The sequence below is a fragment of the Bombina bombina genome, chromosome 1, assembly GCF_027579735.1.
Source record: "Bombina bombina isolate aBomBom1 chromosome 1, aBomBom1.pri, whole genome shotgun sequence".
Classification (NCBI taxonomy): domain Eukaryota; kingdom Metazoa; phylum Chordata; class Amphibia; order Anura; family Bombinatoridae; genus Bombina; species Bombina bombina.
The window spans coordinates 1,547,415,815-1,547,441,560 of NC_069499.1; the positions used below are offsets into that span (position 1 = coordinate 1,547,415,815).

General features: G+C 41.6%; 1 long non-coding RNA gene across 1 annotated transcript; it reads left to right on the plus strand.

Annotated features, from left to right (window-relative positions):
• The first annotated feature begins 19,676 nt into the window (after window positions 1–19,676).
• Window positions 19,677–20,671, plus strand: LOC128643851 (uncharacterized). Its single transcript, XR_008399887.1, has 3 exons — window positions 19,677–19,777; window positions 20,479–20,523; window positions 20,602–20,671. It is a non-coding gene; the product is annotated as an uncharacterized LOC128643851 (long non-coding RNA).
• Window positions 20,672–25,746: the final 5,075 nt, after the last annotated feature.

The following is a 25,746-nucleotide window of genomic DNA, read 5'->3' on the forward strand; positions in this document are numbered from 1 at the left end:
ATAAATTAAGGAGAGAAAGGAAAAAAGAGTAGAGTAAAGGAAAATACGGGAAATGGAAAGATAGTGGGGAGCTAACATGGTAACCGTGTACACATTCAGTGGTCTCATTTCTCTGCTTCTTCTGATGTTGTTTACTTGCCCACTTCACTAGCCTGTGGTTAGAATTTCTATGCGTTGAACCATATTTAGATCATTACAAGTTGTATATGATAAGGGCAGAAATGTCTCGGTGGTGGCGGGGAGAGGGGGGGGATAGTTTTTTTTTATAGAATTTAAAGGGGAGACCGTTTGTTTATTTGAGTCTATGTATCAGCGAGTGTGAAGGATTCCCATAAGAAGAGCATATCTTGGTATAGGGTGATTTGACCTAGTTTGAGGTAGTGCAATCTTTCCAGAAGGAGGTTTTTTTGAACCAATGTTATCCATTCCTGGATAGCAGGGATTAATGTAGATTTCCATTTTCTAGGGATTAGCTGATTTGCAGCGTTGAGCATTAAGTGGTAAAGGTGTTTTCTTATCTTACAAGTGATGGCGGGGGGTTGGCAGAGTATAACTAAATCTGGGGTGGGAGATATGTTTGTGCTTAATATTTTATTAATATGTTTAAAAATTTGTGACCAAAATGGTTTTATAAGATCGCAGTCCCACCAAATGTGGGTAAGGTGTCCCTCTTGTGTGCAGCCTCTCCAACATAGTATTGATGAGTTTTTATATATAGATTTTAACCTTGCTGGAGTTAAGTACCATCTCATCATTATCTTGATGTTGGTCTCTTTAGCTTGGGCTGAATGTGCTGAGTGTGTTAGAGTGTCGAATCTGCGCGTCCAGATTTTGGGGGCAGTGTTCGTCTTGAGTTGTAGGTCCCATCTTTTTGTATAAGAAGGGAGAAGTGGAAAGGTCATTTGTAGGATCAGTTTATGTAGTTTGGAGATTGTTCTAGGTGTATTTTCTATTGATTGACATATTTGTTCAAAGGGAGTGAGAGGTCGTGTTAGGTTCTTTATATCCTTGTGTGTGGTTATGTAGTGTCTTGCCTGGTTAAGACGAAACCAAGAGGATAGAAATGGATGATTTAAAGAATCCATTTGGTTTTTGGTTTTGATTTTGTGATTATTATCTGTCAAGAGGTATATAGGAAGTGATCTGGAAGGTCTTGCGAGCTGGGGGGGCATTTGGTGAAGGCCTGGTGGGAATTCTGGGTTATTTAGAAGTGTGGTGAGAGGAGAATATCGAGAGGAGATTTTGTTCAGTGGTTTGTTGATTTGTCTCCAGTCTGACCATGTTTCATTTGTTATGGATGAGGAGGATATACTGTATTTATTGAAGAAACCATGGTTCCAACATATCTCATCTAAGTTGTGCGACAAGGATAAGGTGTTTTCTAATTGTACCCATTGTTTGGGATTTGGGCCATTGATTTTGCACCAATCTGAGATTCTTTGCAACGAAATGGCAAGTTTATAGGAGCGAAGATGAGGGACCCCCAATCCCCCATCACTAGGAAGTTTATGAAGCGTGTTTTTATTAATTCTAGGGGGTCTGCGTCTCCAAATATAATCATTTATAATTTTTTGCAAGATATCCAGGTCTTTCTGGGTGCCTGGGATGGGGATTGTCTGGAGGATATATAATACTTTTGGCAATAGCATCATTTTTGCTGTGTGGATTCTGCCTAGCCATGAAATGTTTTTGGGTAGCCAAGTTGAGGTAAGGTTTTTAAGTTCTGAGATTAAGGTACCATAGTTATGTATGCGGAGATCTGCTATGTTGGGGGTAATGCGAATGCCTAAATATTTTAAGAATTTTGTTTGCAATTTGAGGGGGCAAGATAGTTTCAATTCATCTAGAGATTGGTTAGTAAGATTGATAGGGAGATATTCAGATTTTGTCATATTGATCAGGAAATTGGATACAGTCCCATAGTGGTCTAACTCTGAAATAGTTGTTCTAAGGGAGGGGAGCGGGTTGGTGAGTGTCAGGAGAATGTCATCTGCGAATATGGCTAACTTGTGAGTTTGGTCACCTACCTCTATTCCACGTATCTGGTTATTATGACGTATTTTAATAGCGAGCGGCTCTAAGGCTAAGATAAATAAGAGTGGGGATAAGGGGCATCCCTGTCTGGATCCATTTCTGATTTCTAAGGGGTCGGAAAGCGTACCGTTTATTCTGATTTGTGCTGTGGAGTTGGTATATAAGGCTAGGATTTTTTGAATAAAAGAGTCTGGGAAGTTATATCGTCTTAGGGTTTCTTGTAGAAAAGTCCAGTCTAGTCTGTCAAATGCCTTTTCGGCGTCAGTCGATAGGAAAACAGTCGGGGATTGGGTTGTCGAGATGTATTCTAGGAGATTGAGAACTTTAACTGTATTATCTTTAGCCTCTCTATGGGGCACAAAACCCACTTGATCTTGGTGGATTAAGGACGGTAGGATTTTATTAAGACGGGTGGCTAAAATTTTGGCGTAGAGTTTTAGATCTATATTAAGTAGGGAGATGGGTCTATAATTGGCTGGGGAGTCAGTAGTTTTACCTGGTTTGGCAATAACAGAGATATTTGCTTGAAGCATACTATCAGAGAAGGGACGGGAGGCATTTATGTGGTTAAATAGGTTTGTTAAGGGTGGGATTAGTAAATTTGCAAATATTTCATAATAGAGACCTGTATAGCCATCTGGGCCTGGGGCTTTATTTTGTTTTAACTGTCGGATTGCGTCATTTACTTCTGAGGTGGATATGGGTTTCTCCAGTAATTCGCTTTGCTCAGGGGTCAATTGTGTGAGTGGAATATTTTTAAGGTATTGGGAGCAAAGTTGGCGGTGTTTTTGGGTGTCCCTGTTGGGATATAAGTTATAGAGTTTATGGTAGAATACTTTGAATTCGTTCGCTATAGTGTGTGTATCTTCTATGATTTTATAGAGTGTACATAGGTTTTCTGTTGTTGTTTTTTTAGAGCTCTTGCAAGGTATTTCCCTGGCTTATTACCCTCTCTATAAAAATTTTGTTGGAGAAATAGCAATTGCCTTTGTGCTTTGATATGAAGGATGGAATTCAGTTTATCTCTCTTTACTCTGAGTTCCTCAAGAACAGCATTATCCAGGGGGTTGATTTTGTGGGTGTAATCTAGGTCAGATATTTCAGAGGTTAAGCTTTCTATTTCTAGTCTTGAAACAGATATCAAAAACAAAATAAGTCCTTGATGGAGGTGCGCCTATGGTGACGAATGTAGCAAACAATCCGATATAAGGCTGCTCTTCTGTAGCGTGCGTAGACGGTTAGGAAATCTGTAGTGGGGAAACAGGAAGGCGCCAATAGGGTGATAACGTATAGACCCAGACAGGTGAGTATAAGGAGAGAAAAGGTACTCACAAGCAGGGCGGCACTTGAACGTGCCTAACCAAGCGGGCCGGGACCACAGCGTCGCCCGGGAGACTCACAACGGCAACAACACCAATCCTCGAGCCGGACCAAGTTCCGTGTGGCCAATCAGGAATGCTGGATGATGACACACCTCCCTCTTCGTATGCCGATACTGAACACAGGCATAGAGGGTAGGAGACAGGAACAAACTGTGTAAGGCTCTCCCGAATACCGAGAGCTTGATTCACACAAGCCAACAAGCTGCTATAAAGACATGAGACTTATGTATAAGGAGCTAGAGAGCATATCTAATAGGTTAGACGTCATGTGTGCACACGGTAAGAGACAGAAGAGGGGAAAGATAGAGAGAGCAGAAAAAGGTAGAGAAAAGGGAGTAAAGAGAGAGAGAAAAAAGAAACAAAATACAGTTTCCATCTTAAGTACATTAAACATTCCTAAATTTAAGGAGATAAACTCCCAACTGTATGAGAACCATTAAACTTTGCTAATGACTAACAGTCAGCATATTATAAAAAATCAAGCATTTCAGTGCAATAAAAGGGAACTAAGAAAAAACATTGTGCAGCAATAAACCAATAATAAAGAAATATGGGCCCCAATCTAAACTGGGGCAGGAAGAGTGGTAACAAAAAGTGAGGTTTACCACGAAATGTTAAAGTCAGCTTGTATCACCTCTAGAAGACATCTGGGGTGAAGCGGGCTTCTGTGTTCTCTTTTGACGGACTGGAATCCATTCCTTCCGTTGCGGGAGTGGTGTAGGACCTGTGGTGTTGTGGTCTTTGATATGGGCGGGGAGGCCCTCATCTAGTTGTGGCGGTTGAATGTCTAATTCTTTGCAGATAGGTAAGATGTCATCTGTAGTGGAGCATGACAGGCGTCTGCCCTTCCATAGTATTATCAAATGAAAGGGAAAACCCCATCGGTATGGGATGCTTCTCTTCCGTAGGAGCGATGTTAGTGGTTTAAGATCTCTGCGTTTGGAGAGTGTCCTTTGAGATAGATCAGCGAAAACCTGTATCTCCACATTGTCGTACCTGAGGGGTTGTTGTTCTCTTGCAAGTTTCATTAATTCTTCTTTTATCTGGTAATTGGTGATTCTGGCTATAACGTCTCTTGGCGGTTGGCCTATTTGTGGTTTGGGGCGCAGAGCTCTGTGAGCCCTGTCAATTTCAATTTTTGTCTGTGTTTCTTCTTTTTTCAGGGTACTGAAAAAGTTTTGAAGGTATTGCTCTAGATCAGGTGTTGCAACAGCTTCAGGATTCCTCTTAGTCTGATGTTATGGCGCCTGCTGCGGTTTTCTGCGTCGTCCAGTTTATCTTCCAGCTCTGAAATGTTTGCACCCTGACGTTGAATAGTGTGATGGAGCTCTGAGATAGCTTCTGCCTGGGCATCTTGTGTGTTTTCAAGTGATTCTACCCTGTGTCCTATTTCAGAGATGTCTTTCTTGAGGTCAGAGATCTCATCTTTAATGCATTGCTTGACTTGAGTTATTAGTGATGAAAAGTCTTTTTTTGAGGGGATTGAGTGAAATAGAGCTGTGGGTATGGTAATGCTTTCTGCAGGTTGATCACTTTCAGATTCTGATGAACTTTGGCCTGAGACAAGATCAGGGGGGTCAGCTTCTTCTGAAGCATTGGCTTTATTTTCCAAGGTCTTAAAGAATGTATTTACAGTGTGAGATGTGGCTTTCAACTGCTTGCTGTTTTTACTTGGTTTACTGCCTTTCTTTGGCGACATTTTAGCGTAGATAGAGAGGTTTGCAACACCAGTTAGCAGCTGCAAAGAAATGAGAGGTGACTCTAGGATCTGTATTGACAGTTATGCCCCTTTTAGTAGGAGAAAGTAGGTTGCAGCGTGATTTCTCAAATGAGGTAAAGGATTGTGCCCCCAGGTCTTTTCACTATTAAATTTTTGATGAGGAGAAGCTTATGTTGGCAATAAGCTATGTGTAGTGTTGCCCCTCTGCGGTTTATTCAAAGTTCTATTCTATGTAGGCATGTAGGGGTTAATGCTTGAGCCTTTTGTGTTACATTATGTGCCGGTGCTGCGATATGAACATATATGTTCTTAGTGCAAATATATCCCCACAGTAAAGCTGCCGGACATAGGTCTAGCTGAGAGATGTATCTCACTCTGCTGCCTCAGCTGTTAGTGCCGGACTTCTCCTTTTGTTGTGCGAGGTGCGCGTAATACTTTATTTTAGGCTGCGGCCTACCGCGTGACTCACCTCCGCATCGGGAAGCCGTGACTTGTTGCCCAGTGCTTTGTTGCTGCTCCGGTTTGCCTCGACCTAAGTTGCTCAGTTGTTATGGGCTAACCGTGAGAGCCGATGTGATGGTGTCTCACTTAGAAGCGTTGGCGGGTGTGTGAAGGCCGCAGTCGTGCGCTCAATTTTAGGAGGTGCTCCGGTGTTTAAAATTGCAAATAGACGATCCCAGAGTGGCTAGCCACAGAGTGAATGTGTTTGCCGAAAATTGTGTCTGTTAGTTTGAGTGAGGCATGAGCCTGAATCGTTCTCATACAGATAGGGCTGAGGAGCTCTAAGAGAAAGCAGCCATCTCCTAGGCTGGCTAGCTCCGCCCCCAGGTTAGGTTTTATTTTACAGGTAAATTTGTCTTTATTTTAACTAGGTAGTTATTAAATAGTTAATAACTTTTTAATAGCTATTGTACCTAGTTAAAATAAATACAAACTTGCCTGTAAAATAAAAATAAAACCTAAGATAGATACAATGTAAATATTAGTTATATTGTAGCTAGTTTAGGGTTTATTTTATAGGTAAGTAATTTTAAATAGGAATTATTTAGTTAATTGTAGTAATTTTATTTAGATTTATTTAAATTATATTTAAGTTAGGTCGGGTTAGGGTTAGGGTTAGACTTAGGTTTAGGGGTTAAAAACTTTATTATAGTGGCGGTGATGTTGGGGGCGGCAGATTAGGGGTTAATAAATGTAGGTAGGTGTCGGCAATGTTAGGGCCGGCAGATTAGGGGTTAATAATATTTAAATAGTGTTTGCGATGCGGGAGTGCGGCGGTTTAAGGGTTAATATATTTATTATAGTGGCGGCGATGTCCGGTTCGACAGATTAGGAGTTAAAAAATGTATTTTAGTGTTTGTGATGTGGGAGGGCCTCGGTTTAGAGGTTAATAGGTAGTTTATGGGTGTTAGTATAGTTTTTAGCACTTTAGTTAAGCGTTTTATGCTACGGCGTTGTAGTGTAAAACTCTTAACTACTGACTTTTAAATGCGGTACCAGTCTACCCCTCACTTTTGGTCAGACTCGTAATACCGCCGCTATGCAAGTCCCATTGAAAATATAGGATACGCAATTGACGTAAGTGGAATTGCGGTATTTCCGAGTCTGGCCAAAAAAGTGAGCGGTACACCTGTACCTGCAAGACTCGTAATACCAGCAGGCTTTAAAAAGCAGCGTTGGGACCGGCCAACACTGCTTTTTAAGGCTAACGCAAGACTCGTAATCTAGCCGAAAGAGTATAAACAGTATTCACTGTCCAGTGAGCATTGTGCTGGAACTCTATCGTTTTGACACAATATTCTTTTATCAGAATTTTTTTTCTCCCTTTGTTACTTATTGTATCTTCTTCTTTCTCTCCTCTTAAAGGGACGTAAAACAAGTTAAGATCTGTGCATATCCTAAAAGGGCTGATTAATTAAAAATAGTTTGCTGGCAAGTATTTTAAAATAATTTTCAAAAATAAGCAAAATGAATTACATAGCTAAGCTGCCTGGAGAAACCAACTCCACCCCCCTTATCAGTGTTTAGACACAGGCATTGTATTTCAAATGAGTTCACAGCTTCTAGGCATGCTCCAGCAGATTACACATTTTTGCATTCTACCAAAGCAACAATAGATATAGATACAGTCATAGAAGGAAATGTCTGGGGGGAGTTAGAGCTTTACAATTCAGAAACTAAAAAGAAAGGGTTAATGGCGAGGCTCTGCAGTATAAATTTGCAGATAAAGTAATTAAAGTACATATTATTATATTTTGTCTCTATCCCAACTTATTTTATGTCCCTTTAACTCCTGCAGAAGCCATCAATAATTAGAATCACCCTTAGAGATGCATGTAAAGTCAGCTTTCCATTTGAGATTCACATACAAAGCAGATTTATTTTCAGAAGGATTTAGGGAGAAGGTTAGGAATAGACCCTGATAACAGGCTGCTTGCTTAATTGAAGCCACTTAAAGGGCCATTATACACTAATTTTTTCTTTGCATAAATGTTTTGTAGATGCTCTATTTATAAAGCCCAGATTTTTTTTTTTTTTTTTTTAAATGTATAATTTTGCTTATTTTTAAAGAACATTGCTCTGATTTTCAGACTCCTTACCAAGCCCCAAAGTTTTATTTGAATACCGTCAGCTACCTTCTCCAGCTTGCTCCTGTTTGTGTAAAGGGTCTTTTCATATGCAAAATAAGGGGGGGGGATGTCTTATTTCCCACTTGCAGTGGGCTTTCCAACTACCTTTTCAACAGAGCTAAACTGAGAGCTTCTAAGTAAGTTTTTAAACAGTTTTATACTGGATTTTTATATCAGTATCTGTGCATCTTATTCTTTATAGTAGTGTCTATTACATGCAGTTATATGAAAATGAGTGTATACTGTCCCTTTAAGTTACTTAAGTAAAAAGTCAATTTAAAGGGGAGATATTATTAGGCATATTTCATGATTAACTTCTTTTAATATAGGATTAAATGATGATGGCCAAACATATAACAAAATGCCACCGCTCTTGCTGGAGTAGGTAAGTTTGTATAGTACTGTAAGAACAACACTAAGAGTATATTTGCAGATCCCTCTATGGGTACAGGATACTGGGCTCCACTGCTGCAAATCGAGTTCTAGGCTCAACTTTAACGAGCAGTAAATGGTAGGCATAATGTCGCTTAATGGGACACTGAACCCAATTTTTTTCTTTCATGATTCAGATAGAGCATACTATTTTAAGCACCTTTCTAATTTACTCCTATTATCAAATTTTCTTCATTCTCTTGGTATCTTTATTTGAAAAGCAAGAATGTAGGTTTATATGTCGGCCCATTTTTGGTGAACAACCTGGGTTGTTCTTGCTGATTGGTGGTTAAATTCACCCACCAATAAACAAGTTCTGTCCAGGATACTGAACCAAAAATTGTCTGGCTCCTTAGCTTAGATGCCTTCTTTTTCAAATAAAGTAGTGAGGTGTAAAAAAAGGAGTAAAAATCATACAAAAATAGGAACTGGAAAAATAATGTGCTTTATACAAAAAATCATAACCACAAAAAATAGGGTGGGTCTCATGGACTCTTGCCACTATAAAATAAATGACTTTATCAGGTAAGTTCTTACATAAATTATGCTTTCTTTCATGTAACTGGCAAGAGTCCATAAGCAATTGTTGTATGGGATATAATACCAAAGATGTGGAAGTCCACGAGTCACTAGAGAGGGAGGTATAAAATAAAAACAGCTATATCCGCTGAGAAATTAAATCCAAAAAAATAATGACTTTTTAAAATTTCAAAAACCTCAAATCAAAGGCACTAGAATCAAACTGAGACAGCTGCCTGAAGAACCTTTCTACCAAAGGCTGCTTCCGAAGAAGCAAACACATTAAAATGGTAAAATTAAAGGACCAGTCAACACAGTAGATTTGCATAATCAACAAAGGAAAGATAACAAGACAATGCAATAGCACTTAGTCTGAACTTCACATGAGTGGTAGATTTTTTTTCTGACAATTTTAAAAGTTATGTCTTTTTCCACTCCCCCTGTACCATGTGACAGCCATCAGCCAATCACAAATGCATACACGTACCATGTGACAGCCATCAGTCATTCACAAATGCATACACACTTATTCTTGCACATTCTCAGTAGGAGCTGGTGACTCAAAAAGTTTAAATATAAAAATACTGTGCATATTTAGTTAATGGAAGTAAATTGGAAAGTTGTTTAAAATGACATGCTCTATCTGAATAATTAAAGTTTAATTTTGATTGAGTGTCCCTTTAAGTAAATGTATGCAAAGAAGACCAAGTTGCTGCTTTGCAAATTTGATCAACTGAAGCTTCATGCTTGAAAGCCCAAGCAGTGGCAACTGATCTAGTAGTATGAACTGCCCCACCTCCAAATAAGCTTTGTGAATCAAAAGTTTCAACCAATATGCCAGAGAAATGACAAAGGCTTTCTGAACTTTCCTGGAACCAGAAAAAATAACAAATAGACGTCTTTCTGAAATCTTTAGTAACCTCCACATAATATTTCAAAGTGCTTACCACATCCAAAGAATGTAGATACCTTTCAAGAGTATTCTTAGGATTAGGACACAAGGAAGGAACAACAATTTCCCTATTAATGTTGTTAGAATTCACAACTTTAGGCAAAAATTTAAACGAAGTCCGCAAAACAGCTTTATCTTGATGGAAAATCAGATAAGGAGATTCACAAGAGTGACAAGACAATTCAGAAACTCTTCTACCAGAAGAGATAGCCAAAAGAAATAACACTTTCCAAGAAAGTAATTTAATTTATTATCCAGAGAATGCATAGGCTCAAAAGGAGAAGCTTGTAAAATCTTCAATACCAAATTGAGACTCCAAGTAGGAGAAATAGATTTAATAACAGGTTTGATACGAGTCAAAGCCTGAAAAAAACTGTGACTATCAGGAAGCTTAGCAATCTTTCTATGAAATAAGACAGAAAGAGCAGAAATGTGTCCTTTAAAGTATTTGCAGACAACTATTTATCCAAACAATCCTGAAGAAACTGTAAAATCCTAGGAATTCTGAAAGAATGCCAAGAATAATCATGGGTGGAACACCATGAAATATATGTTTTCCAAACCCAATGATAAATCTTCCTTGAAACAGACTTACAAGCCTGTATCATAGTGCTAATCACTGAGTCAGAAAAACCTCTATGACTTAGCCCTAAGCGTTCAATTTTCATGCCTTCAAATTTAGAGATTTGAGATCCTGTTGGGAAAACGGCCTTTGAAACAGAAGGGCTGGCCAGTGTCCAAGGCTGGCAACTGGACATCCGGACAAAATCCGCATACCAAAACCTGTGAGGCCATGCAGGTGCTATCGGAAACACATAAGATTGTTCCATTATGATCTTGGAGATCACCCTTGGAAGAAGAACCAGAGGCGGAAAAATTTAAGCAGGTTGGTAAAACCAAGGAACTGCTAAAGCATCCACAATCTCCGCCTTGAGGATCCTTGGACCTGGAAAGGTATCTGGGAAGCTTCTTGTTTAGACAAGAGGCCATCAGATCTATTTCTGGAAGACCACACATCTGTACAAGATGAAAAAAAACACATCTAGATGGAGAGACCACTCCCCCAGATGTAAAGTCTGACGGCGGAGATAATCCGCTTCCCGATTATCTACATCTGGGATATGAATCGCAGAAATTTGACAAGAGTTGGATTACGCCCAAGAAAGTATCCAAGATACTTCTTTCATTGCTGAAGAACTGCAAGTCCCGCCTTGATGATTGACATATGCCACTGTTGTGATATTGTCTGTCTGAAAATTAATGTAAAGTTCTCTCTTCAATAGAGGCCAAGCCTGAAGAGCTCTGAAAATAGCTCTATTCTAAAATAATGATTGATAACCTCGTCTCTTGAGGATACCAAACCCCTTGTGCTGTCAGAGACCCCCAGACAGCTCCCCAAACTGTAAGACTTGCATCTGTTGAGATAACAGTCCAGGAAGAACGAACGAACAAAGAAGGTCCCTTGAACAATAAGGTGATGGTCTAACCACCAAGTCAGAGAGAGTTGAGTGTTGAGATTTAAGTGTATCAGTTGTGATATCTGAGTATAATCCCTGCACCATTGGTGCAACATGCAAAGCTATAGAGGCCTCATATGAAAACGAGCAAAGGAGATCGCATCCGATGCTGCAGTCATGAGACCTAAAACTTCCATGCACATAGCCACTGAAGCAAATGATAAGAGACTGAAGGTTTAGACAAGCTGAAACCAATCTCAAACGTCTCTTTTCTGTTAGGGATAGAGTCATGGACACTGAATCTATCTGCAAATCTATTGAGCTAGTACCAAAATATCGTCCAAATAAGGAAACACGGCAATACCCTTGTCAGGGTGCCAGGAATCGGACTGAGACGAGAAGTGCAAAAATAATCACACCTTTATTAATAACAAAAAATAATAAAAAGTCCACAAGTCAAATAACAAGCCAGGAGTCAAAACCAGAGCTGGTAGTCAGACGAGTCAAGTCAGGAGCCAAAGCGAATAGTCAGACGAGCCGGAATCAGGAACAAGGAAGGACGTCAGGCAGCCAGGTAATACACAGGAACTCTCACAAACATGTCTGAGACAACGCAAAGGCAAAGCATACTGAACAAAGGCCCTTTAAATAATAAGTGATGACATCACAATTTTGAGACTGCATCCTGTCTCACATGGATGATACACACCAGTCTGGCCATAAAAGGAAGTGCAAGAAGTGAGCAGCATCCCCCACAATGCACCATAGTCAGGAAGAGAGGTGAGTAAAATGGGTGCCAGCAGCACATGGCAAACACAACAAGAAAAAACCCTGACAGTACCCTCCCCTCAACCACCCCTCCCCCGCGGGAGGACAAAAGGCTTATTGGGGAAACGGGCATGTAAGGCACGGAGGAGGGCAGGAGCATGAACATCAGAGGAGGGAACCCAAGAACGCTCCTCCGGACCATAGCCCCTCCAGTGAACCAAATACTGTACACGGCCCCTGGTCATACGAGAGTCAATAATGCTGCTGACCTCATGGTTGTCAACAAAGATAGGACGGGGACGAGGCAACACAGTGGTAAACCGATTACAAACCAATGGTTTCAAGAGGGAGACATGAAAAACATTGGAGATGCGCATAGCAGTCGGAAGGTCAAGAGCGTAGGCCACAGGATTAACCCGTCAGAGTATTCGAAAAGGACCAACATAGCGGGGAGCCAATTTATTGGAAGGCACATGAAGGTTCAAGTTGCGGGAGGACAGCCAAACTCTCTCACCAACCTGGTAGGAAGGTGCGGGCAGACGCCTACGAACTTTTGCCGCTGCATAGAATGATGAAGGAGATCCTGAATCTGCACCCACGTGGAACGGAGTTGCAGGAGATGTTCCTCCAAAGCCGGAATACCCTGAGACATGAATGAATCGGGCAACAAGGATGGTTGAAACCCATAATTCGCCATGAACGGGGATAACTTGGAGGAAGCATTAATAGCACTATTACGAGCAAACTCTGCCCAAGGTAACAGTTCAGACCAATTATTGTGGTGATCTGAGACATAGCAACGGAGGAACTGTTCCAGAGCTTGATTAGACCGTTCTGCAGCCCCATTGGATTGAGGGTGATATGCAAAGGAAAAGGAAAGCTGGATCCCCATTTGAGCACAAAAGGAACGCCAAAATTTGGAGACAAACTGGCTACCCCGGTCCGACACTATCTCCTTGGGTAACCCATGTAAAAGGAAGACCTCCCGGGCAAAAATTGAAGCAAGCTCCTGAGCGGTAGGCAGCTTCATCAAGGGAATTCAATGTGACATTTTAGAAAAACGGTCAACCACCATAAGGATAATAGTATTGCAATTGGAAACAGGGAGCTTGACAATGAAGTCCATGGAATGATGTGTCCAAGGACGCTCACCATTAGCAATAGGTTGAAGAAGACCCACAGGAAGACGTCGAGGAGTCTTATTCTGTGCACAAACTGAGCAGGAGGCAACATAGGCAGCAACATCAGAACGATGACCTGGCCACCAGAATTGTCGAGTGACAGACCAAATCCTTTGGTTCTTGCCTGGGTGACCTGCGGCTTTAGGATAGTGGTAAGTGTGCAAAAGTTTAGTTTGAAGATTCTCAGGAACAAAACACTTACCTCTAGGTTTCTCAGGAGGTGCATTGGACAGAGGCAAAACTTGTCGAGAGAGGGCATCAGCCCTAACATTCTTACTACCAGGCAAGTAGGAAACCACATAATTAAATCTATATGCTTCAGATAGATAAGTTAAATTCTTGTGGTCAGTAAGAATGAGCACTGGCACGCTAGTACCCTCGAGAAGATGCCTCCATTACTTAAGTGCCAAAATTATGGCCGCTGGAGACAATTTCTTAGAGAAGAAACCACACGGATGCAAGGAACCGTCAGGCATGGGACATTGAGACAAGAGGGCACCTACTCCAGTCTCAGATGCATCGACCTCAAGAACGAAAGGCAGGACAGGGTTAGGATGAGCCAGAACTGGAGCGGCAGCAAAGGCAGTCTTAAGACTATCAAAGGCCTTAATGGCAGTAGGTGACCAATGGAGTGGATCATTCTCTTTACGGTCATGTTTTTGATAGGTTTGACCAAGGAAGAAAAGTTTTTAATAAACTTTCTATAGTAATTGGCGAACCCCAAAAAACTTTGAATAGACCGAAGACCAACTGGGCGAGGCCACTGCAGAACTGCAGATAACTTGTCAGGATCCATGGAGAACCCTGCAACGGAAATAACATAACCTAGGAAGGTTACTTGAGTCTGATGGAACTCACATTTCTCGAGTTTACAAAACAGGCCGTAGTCTCTGAAGAACCCGTGTAACATCAGAACGATGAGCCTCAAGTGTGGGTGAGTGTATGAGGATGTCGTCTAAGTACACCACAACACACTGTTGCAACATATCTCATAGGACATCATTAATAAATTCCTGAAAAACAGCAGGAGCATTACATAGGCCAAAGGGCATTACAAGATACTCATAATGCCCGCTCCTGTTGTTAAATGCTGTTTTCCATTTGTGGCCCTCCTTAATCCCAAAGAGATTGTACGCTCTTGAGGCAGTCAAAGAGTTCCGTAATAAGCGGAATAGGGTAAGCATTCTTAATGGTAAGACGATTAAGACCCCCTATAATCGATACATGGTCTTAACTCGCCACCCTTTTGCTTCACAAAAAAGAAGCCAGCCCCTGCAGGAGAGAAGGATTTGCGGATGATCCCCCGCCACAGAGCATCGGCAACATACTCCTCCATAGCACGATTCTCTGCAACAGACAGAGGGTACACCCGGCCCCGAGGAGGAATGGCTCCGGGTTGCAGGTCTATGGCACAATCGTAAGACCTTGTCAAACACGTCTAGAAATTCTCGATACTCCTCTGGCAATTGAGATGCGAAAGAAATGCACAAGACTTTAACTGGTTTTCCGAAGACAAGTGGAAATACATTGCGGAACCACGACAAAATTTCGGACCTGCGCCAGTCGAGACTGGGATTGTGCTTTTGAAGCCAGGGATAACCCAGAACAACTGGAAAATGCGGGGAGTTTATTACCTGGAACTGGAGGGTTTCAAAATGGAGAGCCCCAACAGCCATGGACAACGGAGCAGTTTTGTGAGTAACGAGTGCGGGCTGAAGGGGCCTGCCATCAATGGCCTCAATAGCAAGCAGTACGGACTGAGGCAAAACAGGAATACAAAAGCACTGTCAATGAAATAGCCCGCAGCACCGGAGTCAACAAGAGCCTGAGTGACTATGGAGGAGTCAACCCAGGAAAGGACAACCGTGACCAAAGGTTTCTCCTTAAGCAGTTCTGGGGATGAGGATAAACCACCCAAGGTCTGCCCCCAACAGGACCTTAGGTGTGAGCGTTTCCCGGCCGTGTAGGACAAGACTTCAAAAGGTGACCCTGTAACCCACAATAGAGGCACAGCCCCTCCCTCCTCCTAAAGGCCCTCTCCGCCGCAGAGAGACGCATGAATCCCAGCTGCATCGGCTCAGCAGTACCTGGTGCTACTGGAGAGGGAGAGGGAGGCATGGGTGGGAACAAACACATAGGAGACAATGGAACAGGAGGCTTCCACAAGCGCTCCTTGAAAGAGGGCCTCTCTCTGAGTCTGATGTCAATTAGGATCAAGAAAGACACCAATGCCTCGAGATCCTCTGGTAAATCTCTGGCAGCAACTTTGTCTTTAATCGCATCAGAGATCCCATGAAAGAAGGCGGCAACAATTGCTTCATTGTTCCAACCTACCTCTGCGGCAAGCGTACGGAACTCAATAGCATACTGAGCAACAGATCTTGTACCTTGCTGAATCGACATGAGTCGTTTAGCAGCAGAGGAGGAGTGAGCCAGAACATCAAATACCCTTCGAAAGGAGGCCACAAATTCAGGGTTTTGAAATCACAGGTTTATTAGTCTCCCACAAGGGATTAGCCCAGGCAAGAGCTGTGTCAGAGAGTAACGAGATGAGAAATCCCACCTTAGCTCTGTCAGAGGGAAACGCCTGAGGTAACATCTCAAAGTAAATGCCCACCTGGTTCAAAAACCCTCTGCACTGAATAGGATCGCCTCCATATCGCTGAGGTAGAGGTGCAGAACCAAACATGCTCCTGGTAGGCATAGGTGCAGCAGCGGAAACAGGAGAAGCCATATCTTGCGGAACACTTTGGTCCAAATGTGCAGTGCGAGTCAGCAGGGCTAGTGCAAATTGATCCAAGCGGTGATCCTGTTCACCCATCCTGGAAATGATGGCAGGTAAAGGTGGATTATTAGCACCATCAGGATTCATGGCCTTTGCGTAATGTCAGGGTGCCAGGAATCGGACTGAGACGAGAAGTGCAAAAATAATCACACCTTTATTACTAACAAAAAATAATAAAAAGTCCACAAGTCAAATAACAAGCCAGGAGTCAAAACCAGAGCTGGTAGTCAGACAAGTCGAGTCAGGAGCCAAAGCGAATAGTCAGACGAGCCGGAATCAGGAACAAGGAAAACAGCAGTGTCAGGAACAAGCCAGGGATCAGGAACCAGGAAGGACATCAGGCAGCCAGGTAATACACAGGAACTCTCACAAACAGTTCTGAGACAACGCAAAGGCAAAGCATACTGAACAGAGGCCCTTTAAATAATAAGTGATGACATCACAATTCTGAGACTGCATCCTGTCTCACATGGATGATGCACACCAGTCTGGCCATAAAAGGAAGTGCAGGAAGTGAGCAGCATCCCCCACAATGCACCATAGTCAGGAAGAGAGGTGAGTAAAATGGCTGCCAGTAGCACATGGCAAACAAAACAGGGAAAAAACCCTGACAACCCTGCTCTCTGATTACAGATAAAAGGGCACCTAAAACTATTAATAATATTCTTGGTGCTGTTGCAAGGCCAAAGGAAGAGCGACAAATTGGTAATGCTTGTTTAGAAAAGAGAATCTCAGAAAACGATACTGCTCTGGATTAATCGGATTGTGAAGGTTAGCGTCCTGTAAGTCTATTGTGGACATAATGTGACCTTGCTGAACAAAAGGCAGAATAGTCCTTATAGTCACCATCTTGAAAGTTAGGACTCTTACAAAACCATTTAAAGTTTTCAGATCCAAAATAGGTTTGAAATAATTTTCCTTCATAGGTACAATGAATAGATTTGAATAAAACCCCCAATCCTTGTTCCTGCTGTGGAACTGGGAAAAAAAATTACCCCTGAAAGTTCTAGATCTGAAACACATTTCAGAAAGACTTGTGCTTTTACTGTTTTTATTTAAACATGGGTAAGAGAATCTTCCCAAATGAAGTGTTATTTTGAATCCTATTCGACACCCCAAATATAGCATCACAAATAAAATGATTTGCATGTTTAAGTAAAACAATAAATGCTAGATAATTCAGAATCTGCTGTGCTAAACTGTCCAACCAAAAAGTAGAAGCAGCAGCAACATCAACCATATAAATAACAGGTCTAAGAATATAGCCAGAATGAAAATATGCCCTTCTTAGATAAGATTCAAGCTTCCTATCTTAAGGATCCTTGGCTACAGGTAAAGGATACAATTTCTTAAACCTAGAAGAAGGGTTAAAAGAGGTACCAGGCTTAGACCATTCTTTAGCAATCACATTAGAGATAGTGTCAGGAATAGGAAATACTTCAGGAGTAATAACAGTAGTCTTAAATACAGAATTTAGACAATTACTAGCTTTATCATCAGCATATTTAGACTCCTCAATACCCAAAGTAAACAAAACTTCTGTTAAGAGAGAACGAATATATTCTAAATTAAATAAAAAAGAAGATTTGTCTATGTCAGTCTCTGACATGGCATCCTCTGAATCAGAGGAGACCCCATCAGTAGAGAATACGTCAGTATGCTGCAGGTGAGAACTTAATTCACTAAGTTTAGGAAAATGTTGCAAAAACCTTTACATTTATTTGAAGGCAAAATAGCAGTCATTTCATTCTCTATAGCTGTAGCAATAAAATCTTACATTTCTGCAGTAATGCTATGTACATTTAGACTGAGATGGAATAACAGTGTGTGTATTTGTACTCATAGATATATTTAACAATTTGTTAAACAAGAGCCACATAATAGAGCTGACTAATTTAGATCAGCTTAATTACAACATGCATACTTAGCTTTTTTAAATACCTTTTTAGGCAGCTCAAATCCTATGGTAACATCAGAGGCAGGTTCAGTTTGAGACATAATTGCAAAAAAACAAAATTAGACAAAAATAAAAATAAATTCATTCTGCAAATTTATATCCATGCTTCTATATATGGTATATATATATATATATATATAACAGGCTTGAGAGAATGGGAAACAGAGTGAAAACAATTCTAAAAAAGAAAACTGATTCATAAAATGCTGCATGAAAGCTCTCTAAGCGTTTACTGAGAACATTTTGGTAGGACATTTTTTTGGCGGGAAAATTAAATTTTTCAGCGGGAAAATTTTGGCGCCAAAAAATGGCACACAATGATGACACGTCACCCTATGACATAAATAGCATCATCACATGCGCAACATGCAAACTGAAGAGGATTTCTAATACACCTATCACTCTAAAAAGCAGGTAAGAATTTTGATTATATATACAAAAAAACAAAATGTACTAAAATAAAGCCTAATGGATGCTTCTATTATAGCTGCATAAAATGTGATTATCAACATTCCATGAGACTAACATAATACTTAGCATCCTAATTTATAAATAAATTACTAGCTCCAAAAAAAACCTGTATGTTTCACAGACTCTACCAACCTTGACAAATATTTAGCCACAAATAAAGTCGCTAAAAAAGAGCACTGAATTACTGACTCAAGGCATGTATACAAACAATATATAAAAACTTTACCTAAAAAGTGCCCAATCCATAGCTGAGAGTGTCTTATATAATAAAAGTTTATACTTACTGTGTAAGACACCCATCCACATATAGCAGACAGCCAAACCAGTACTGAAATATATCAGCAGAGGTAATGATAGAGGAGTATAATGTCGATCTGTAAAGGGAGGCAGCAGATGAATCCCCACGACTGAATTTACATAGAGCCCTAGAATAGATTTTGCATAGGCGAAAACATTGTATCATCAGGCAATACTCCCTTCACATCCCTCAGACAAACACTGTACTTAGAGAGGAACTGGGATTCAATATGCTTAGAAGCTCCTTTCACAGAAGAAATCAAAGTTTGTAAAACTGAGGTATGAGTGAGGTGGGAGGTGTATTTATAGGCATTTGAGGTTTGGGAAACTTTGCCCCCTTCTGGTAGGAATGTATATCCCATACGTCCTTAGCTCATGGACTCTTGCCACTTACATAAAAGAAGTTTGGGTTCAGTGTCCCTTTAATAGGACGCTGTGTTTCACCAGAAGGGCTCTTGCTGCCGCGAGGAAGGAGCAAGCTGCCCAAATTTCTCCTGGTTGCTTCAACCCCAACCTACAAGCCGCGTCCTTTGTCAGTTGCAGAGAGGTACCACACGCCTTCGATTAAGCCACCAATATAGGTCTACTGTGCAATGTCGCAGAATAGAGTCGCTCAGTATCCCGGTTATCAAACGGCCAAACAAATCCGGAGCTGTGCAGTATGGGGCACGATTTCCCTGACCCACAGGTGGATGCCTACACGCCTTCACTGCATACAGTGATGTGCACAAGCTCCGCCCACACAGGAAGTCACAAAAAATATTGTTAAACATATTACTATTTGCAAGCAACAGAGCAATGATAAAATACACATTACAGAATTTCCCTTTTTATTTTAGTTTGCTCTTTTATGCTCCCTTATTCCTCATCGATTTAATCATGGCATTGACATGAGATTACAAAAAAAACAATCTGAAATTTATTATGAAATGGCCTCAAAAGAAATAAGAAAGCAATGACTACATTCTCACTTGCTAATATGTTTATTACTGACTTTCTGTCTGTTCTCTATCTTGAAGGATTCCTCCTAGGTTCCTGTTCTGAGCAGCAGATCTGTAATTACCATGATTTGGCCTCATATCTGAATCTGACGGAACGTCAAGAAATGCTATCATTGACCATCCCGGTGAAGGACTGGAGGAAGCCACTCACTGTGGAAGTGGACGCTGTGCTTCTTGCGATTCTGTCTGTGGTGAGAAATTGTCACATTTAACAAGTGAAAGATATTTTTTTTCCCCAAAAACAATATACTTACATTTATCAGATAGTTCACTTCAACAATTTTGCCTTAATGTCCCCTTGAACACAATATGGCTGCTGGCCTGCAGCAATGTCTCAGGCACCATTGGCACCAGGAGGCAAACTCCTGTTAACTCTACTACAATATTGCCAGCACTCACCTTTATCCAATGGATGCTCTATTTGTTCTAGACTTGTGAGCTACATATCTATGGTGGAGGGTGGTACTGGTCAAGGGGTATATATTCCATTATTTATGTTTGATAGTTTTTATTTAACCTAGCTCCTTGTCCTAATGAGAGCATAGAAAGTTTAAATAATAGACTTTCTTGCTATTAACACCTTTAAGATTTTGGGAATGCTCTGCCTTATGATTATTTATTGATAGGATGTGCTTAATAACATTATCATCCTCAATGTTTTCAGATGTCATGTGTGGTGAGATTCTGATATAGTCAAAAGTTTTCTTCTGTGACATTGTAGCCATGGGATTGCGCCTGGCTACTCAAAAGACAACAGGCCACTAATTTGAAACACTTATATAGAAGAAAAATCACTTAACCAGATAACAGTAGCCACACATAATAATGAATTTATGTCACGGTCTGAGCTAACGCAATGTTATAAAATGACGGTTGTATCCTCTTTACTCAGGTTGAGAAGACTCAGACACTCACCAGTTATATATGGCTGACATTGGTAAGTGCCCCTTTTTCTCCTCCCACCAATTGCTGAAAACGCTTATAACCAATATACAACTTATATTTGTATTTTCAGAGCTGGAAAAATGAGTTTGTGAATTGGGACCCAAAACTGTTTTGTAATATTAGTTATATTACGCTCCCTGTAAAAAAGTTCTGGACACCGGACCTGTACATACACGAACAGTAAGTGCATAGATGAGGGTCTGCAGAGGCACTTTTGAGGAGTTCTAAGATAGTGTTAAGTAAAGTTATATGGAAAGGTTATATGACAATGATAGAAGATAATTTTTGATACTGCATGACACAATAAGTTTTAGACAGAGACATGACACAGTAGGATGAATTATAAGGACAAGGTAGGGGTATAGAAGACATTTTATGGAGCAAGATGAGGAGCAGTGAGTTATACTTATGTTTCTGTAGGTAATAAATCATCATATTAGTCTCTATGCCAGCTCTCTTGCTCTGTGGTAAAGGTACACACAAACATTCTCTCTCCTTCTGTGGTAATGCTACACACACTCTCTTTCCCTGTGTGGTAATGGTACACACACTCTCTTTCCCTGTGTGGTAATGGTACACACACTCTCTCTCCCTATGTGGTAATGGTACACACACTCTCTTTCCCTATGTGGTAATGTTACACATACTCTCTCTCCCTATGTGGTAATGGTACACACACTCTCTTTCCCTATGTTGTAATGGTACACACACTCTCCCTATGTGGTAATGGTACACACACTCTCCCTATGTGGTAATGGTACAAACACTCTCCCTATGTAGTAATGGTACACACACTCTCTTTCCCTATGTGGTAATGGTACACACACTCTCTTTCCCTATGGTGGTAATGGGACACGCACTCTCTCTCCCTCTGTAGTAATGGGACACACATTTTCTCCCCCTGTGGTAATACGACACACACGCTCTCTCTCCCTCTTTGGTTTTGGGACACACACTCTATCTCTCTGTGGTAATGGGGCACACACTCTCTCTCCCTCTGTGGTAATGGGACACACACTCTCTCCCTCTTTGTAAATGGTACACACACTCTCTCTTCATCTGCGGTAATGGGACATGCACTCTCTTTCTCAGTGGCAATGGGACACACACTCTCTTTCCTTATGTGGTAATGGTACACACACTCTCTCTCCCTATGTGGTAATGGTACACACACTCTCTTTCCCTATGTGGTAATGGTACACACACTCTCTCTCCCTATGTCGTAATGGTACACACACTCTCTTTCCCTATGTGGTAATGGTACACACACTCTCCCTATGTGGTAATGGGGCACACACTCTCCCTCTGTGGTAATGGGACACACACTCTCCCTCTGTGGTAATGGGGCACACACTCTCCCTCTGTGGTAATGGGACACACACTCTCCCTCTGTGGTAATGGGGCACACACTCTCCCTCTGTGGTAATGGGACACACACTCTCCCTCTGTGGTAATGGGGCACACACTCTCCCTCTGTGGTAATGGGACACTCTCCCTCTGTGGTAATGGGACACACACGCTCCCTCTGTGGTAATGGTACACACACTCTCTTTCCCTGTGTGGTAATGGTACACACTCTCTCTCTCCCTATGTGGTAATGGTACACACACTCTCTTTCCCTATGTGGTAATGGTACACACACTCTCTCTCCCTATGTGGTAATGATACACACACTCTGTTTCCCTATGTGGTAATGGTACACACACTCTCCCTATGTGGTAATGGTACACACACTCTCTTTCCCTATGTGGTAATGGTACACACACTCTCCCTATGTGGTAATGGTACACAGACTCTCTTTCCCTATGTTGTAATGGTACACACACTCTCCCTATGTGGTAATGGTACACACACTCTCTTTCCCTATGGGGTAATGGTACACACACTCTCTTTCCCTATGTGGTAATGGGGCATACTTTTTCTCCCTTTGTGGTAATGGGACACGCACTCTCTCTCTCCCTCTGTAGTAATGGGACACACACACTCTCCCGTAGTGGGTAATGGGACACACATTTTCTCCCCCTGTGGTAATAAGACACACACGCTCTCTCTCCCTCTTTGGTTTTGGGACACACACTCTATCTCTCTGTGGTAATGGGGCACACACTCTCTCTCCCTCTGTGGTAATGGGACACACACTCTCTCCCTCTTTGTAAATGGTACACACACTCTCTCTTCATCTGCGGTAATGGGGCATGCACTCTCTCTCAGTGGTAATGGGACACACACACTCTTTCCTTGTGTGGTAATGGTACACACACTCTCTCTCCCTATGTGGTAATGGTACACACACTCTCTTTCCCTATGTGGTAATGGTACACACACTCTCCCTATGTGGTAATGAGGCACACACTCTCCCTCTGTGGTAGTGGGACACACACCCTCCCTCTGTGGTAATGGGACACACACTCTCCCTCTGTGGTAATGGGACACACACTCTCCCTCTGTGGTAATGGGGCACACACTCTCCCTCTGTGGTAATGGGACACACACTCTCCCTCTGTGGTAATGGGACACACACTCTCCCTCTGTAGTAATGGGGCACACACTCTCCCTCTGTGGTAATGGGACACACACTCTCCCTCTGTGGTAATGGGACACATACTCTCCCTCTGTGGTAATGGGACACACACGCTCCCTCTGTGGTAATGGGACATACATTCTCACTCTTTTCCTTCCCTGTCAGTACAGTAGACCATTTGCTGCATTTCTCTGACAAATGGTCATGCTGTTGCTTCCCATGATGTGACAGTAGGGCACCTTGATCATATGAGTCCTTCTAGTGGACCACAATGTTTCTCTCAGCATTAGTCACTCTATATCATTTCATGCATGAATGAATCTATGTCAATATCTTTTACGGAGTCTCCTTATTTGTGTTTCTTGGTTACTGTGTCACTATCTCTGGAAGGGTTATAGAAGATACATCTTCATGGATGACTTTTGCCAATGTGACATCCACTGGCAGGATCACAGCATCCAAACCCATTCGCCTCACAACTAGCTGTTTCCTGGACATTTATTACTTTCCATTTGATGTGCAAACCTGCAAGGTCTCCATAAACAGCTACATGCATCTGGGTGAGGCTAATATGCATGACATGTAATTTATGTGATTCTTTAATAATGTATTAATATGTGATATCTATGACATTATCCATGCAACATATTACTTTGTGACAAGTTACCATGGAATTCCTGTGTTGTGTTGATATATCACTGTGAAACCCATGTGGCACCTTAATGTTTTTGCATATTGTTACTGGGTGTAACATAATATAGTCTAGACCCTGGTTTCTCAACAGCCGGGCCTTGACAGCCCTCCTGGTGGGCCACAACCTGAAATGCCACCACTGGGAGTTGTGACAGGCCTGCCGCTCCACACATAAGAAATACTGGGCAGGCCTGTCAGAGTGCCAGTGCACATGTGTGTGTACACTGTGCACATATAGGGCTCCATTTATCATTGTAATTCTTCTACATTTGCGCCTATAAATACAGCGTCGTAATTTTTCTCCTATTTTTCAATGCAAAATACGCCTAATATTAAAATACGACCACAAAATTCTCCCAATCTATTCTCTCTCGCCAAGGCGCACATGTGCGCCAAATAAAGGTTAAAAATGCGCTTTTTTGGTCATATTTTTAGAAATATGCCTTACTAATCGCCAAAATTCAGATTTATCATTATTTTGCGCCTTAGGAGAACCTAAAATTTTCCTACAAATACGACCACGAAAGTTCTCCATAACCACTGTGGAGAACATTGAATTCAATGTTGGCTGATATTTCTGTAATGCTCATGGGATATTCCACTATCAGACCAAACTTGGCCAGTAGTCTTCTTATCCCGGCATCAAGCTGAAATGATAGGAAATATCCCAGAGCAGAGAAAGTTTGCAAAATGAGATAAGCGGTATTCGCACTAGGCAGGGTAGTCTTTAGCGGTAGCAGAAAGTAAATCCAGCGGAATGGCAGTTCAAGGATAAACCAATAGAAGGACCGGAAACAGGCAGGAATCAGGAACAAAGGAAAATCAGTAATATAACAGTTCAGGGATGAACCAATAGAGTGGTCTGGCAGGCAGAGTTCGGTAACAGTATAGCAATCCAATAGTTCAAGGGTTAAGCAGGCAGAGTGGTCAAACAGGCAGAGTTCAGCAACAGTATACCATTACTTTAGGGGTTAAAGGGACATAAAACTAGTTGGGATAGAGACAAAATAATATAATATGTACTTTAATTACTTTACCTGCAAATTTAGACTGCAGTGCCTCGCCACTAACCCTTTCTTTTTAGTTTCTGAATTGTAAAGCTCTAACTCCCCCCACAAAATTCCTTTTATGGCTGTATCTATGTTTATTGTTCTTTTGGTAGAATACAAAAGTGAATAGGGATTATCTACGGGAGCATGCCTAGAAGCTGTGAACTCAGTTGAAATACAATGCCTGTGTCTAAACACTGATAAGATGGGTGGAGTTAGCTGCTCCAGGCAGCTTAGCTATGTAATTAATTTTGCTTATTTTTGAAAATTATTTTAAAATACTTGCCAGCAATTTTTAAACAATTTTTTTTATGCAAACTATTTTAAATTAATTAGCCCTTTTAGGATATGCACAGATCCCAACCTGTTTTATGGCACTTTAAGCAAGCAGTGTAGTCAGACAGGCAGAGTTCAGTAACGTCATTACAATCCAGTACTTTAGGGGTTAAGCAAGCAGAGTAGTCAGACAGGCAGAGTTCAGTAACGTTATGGCAATCCAGCACATAAAGAGAATAGCACCCAGGAGCACACACAGTAACACCTATACTTTGGCAGTGTTAGGTAGAAAGTGAGTAACTTACATAGGCGCAGGATTCGCTCCACAGGAGATTCTGACCGGCTCCAGAGGGAAAGAGACGTGGGGCGATGACGTCACTGCCACATGCACACAGGAACCGACTTCTTTCCTCGCAAGCATTTCGTCCCTGGCAACAGCCAGAGAGGCATGACATAGCCCCCCTCTCAAGGGTTCCCTCCGGGAACCGGAGTCGGCTTCAAAGGATGAGCAGCATGGAATCTGGAGACCAAAGATGGAGCATGCACATCACGGGCAGTAACCCAGGAATGATCTGCCACAGAGTAACCCTTCCAATGTACAAAATACTGTAGTTGTCTGTGCCTGTATCTGGAGTCCAGGATCTTAGCAACCTCATATTCAGGGTCACCATGGACC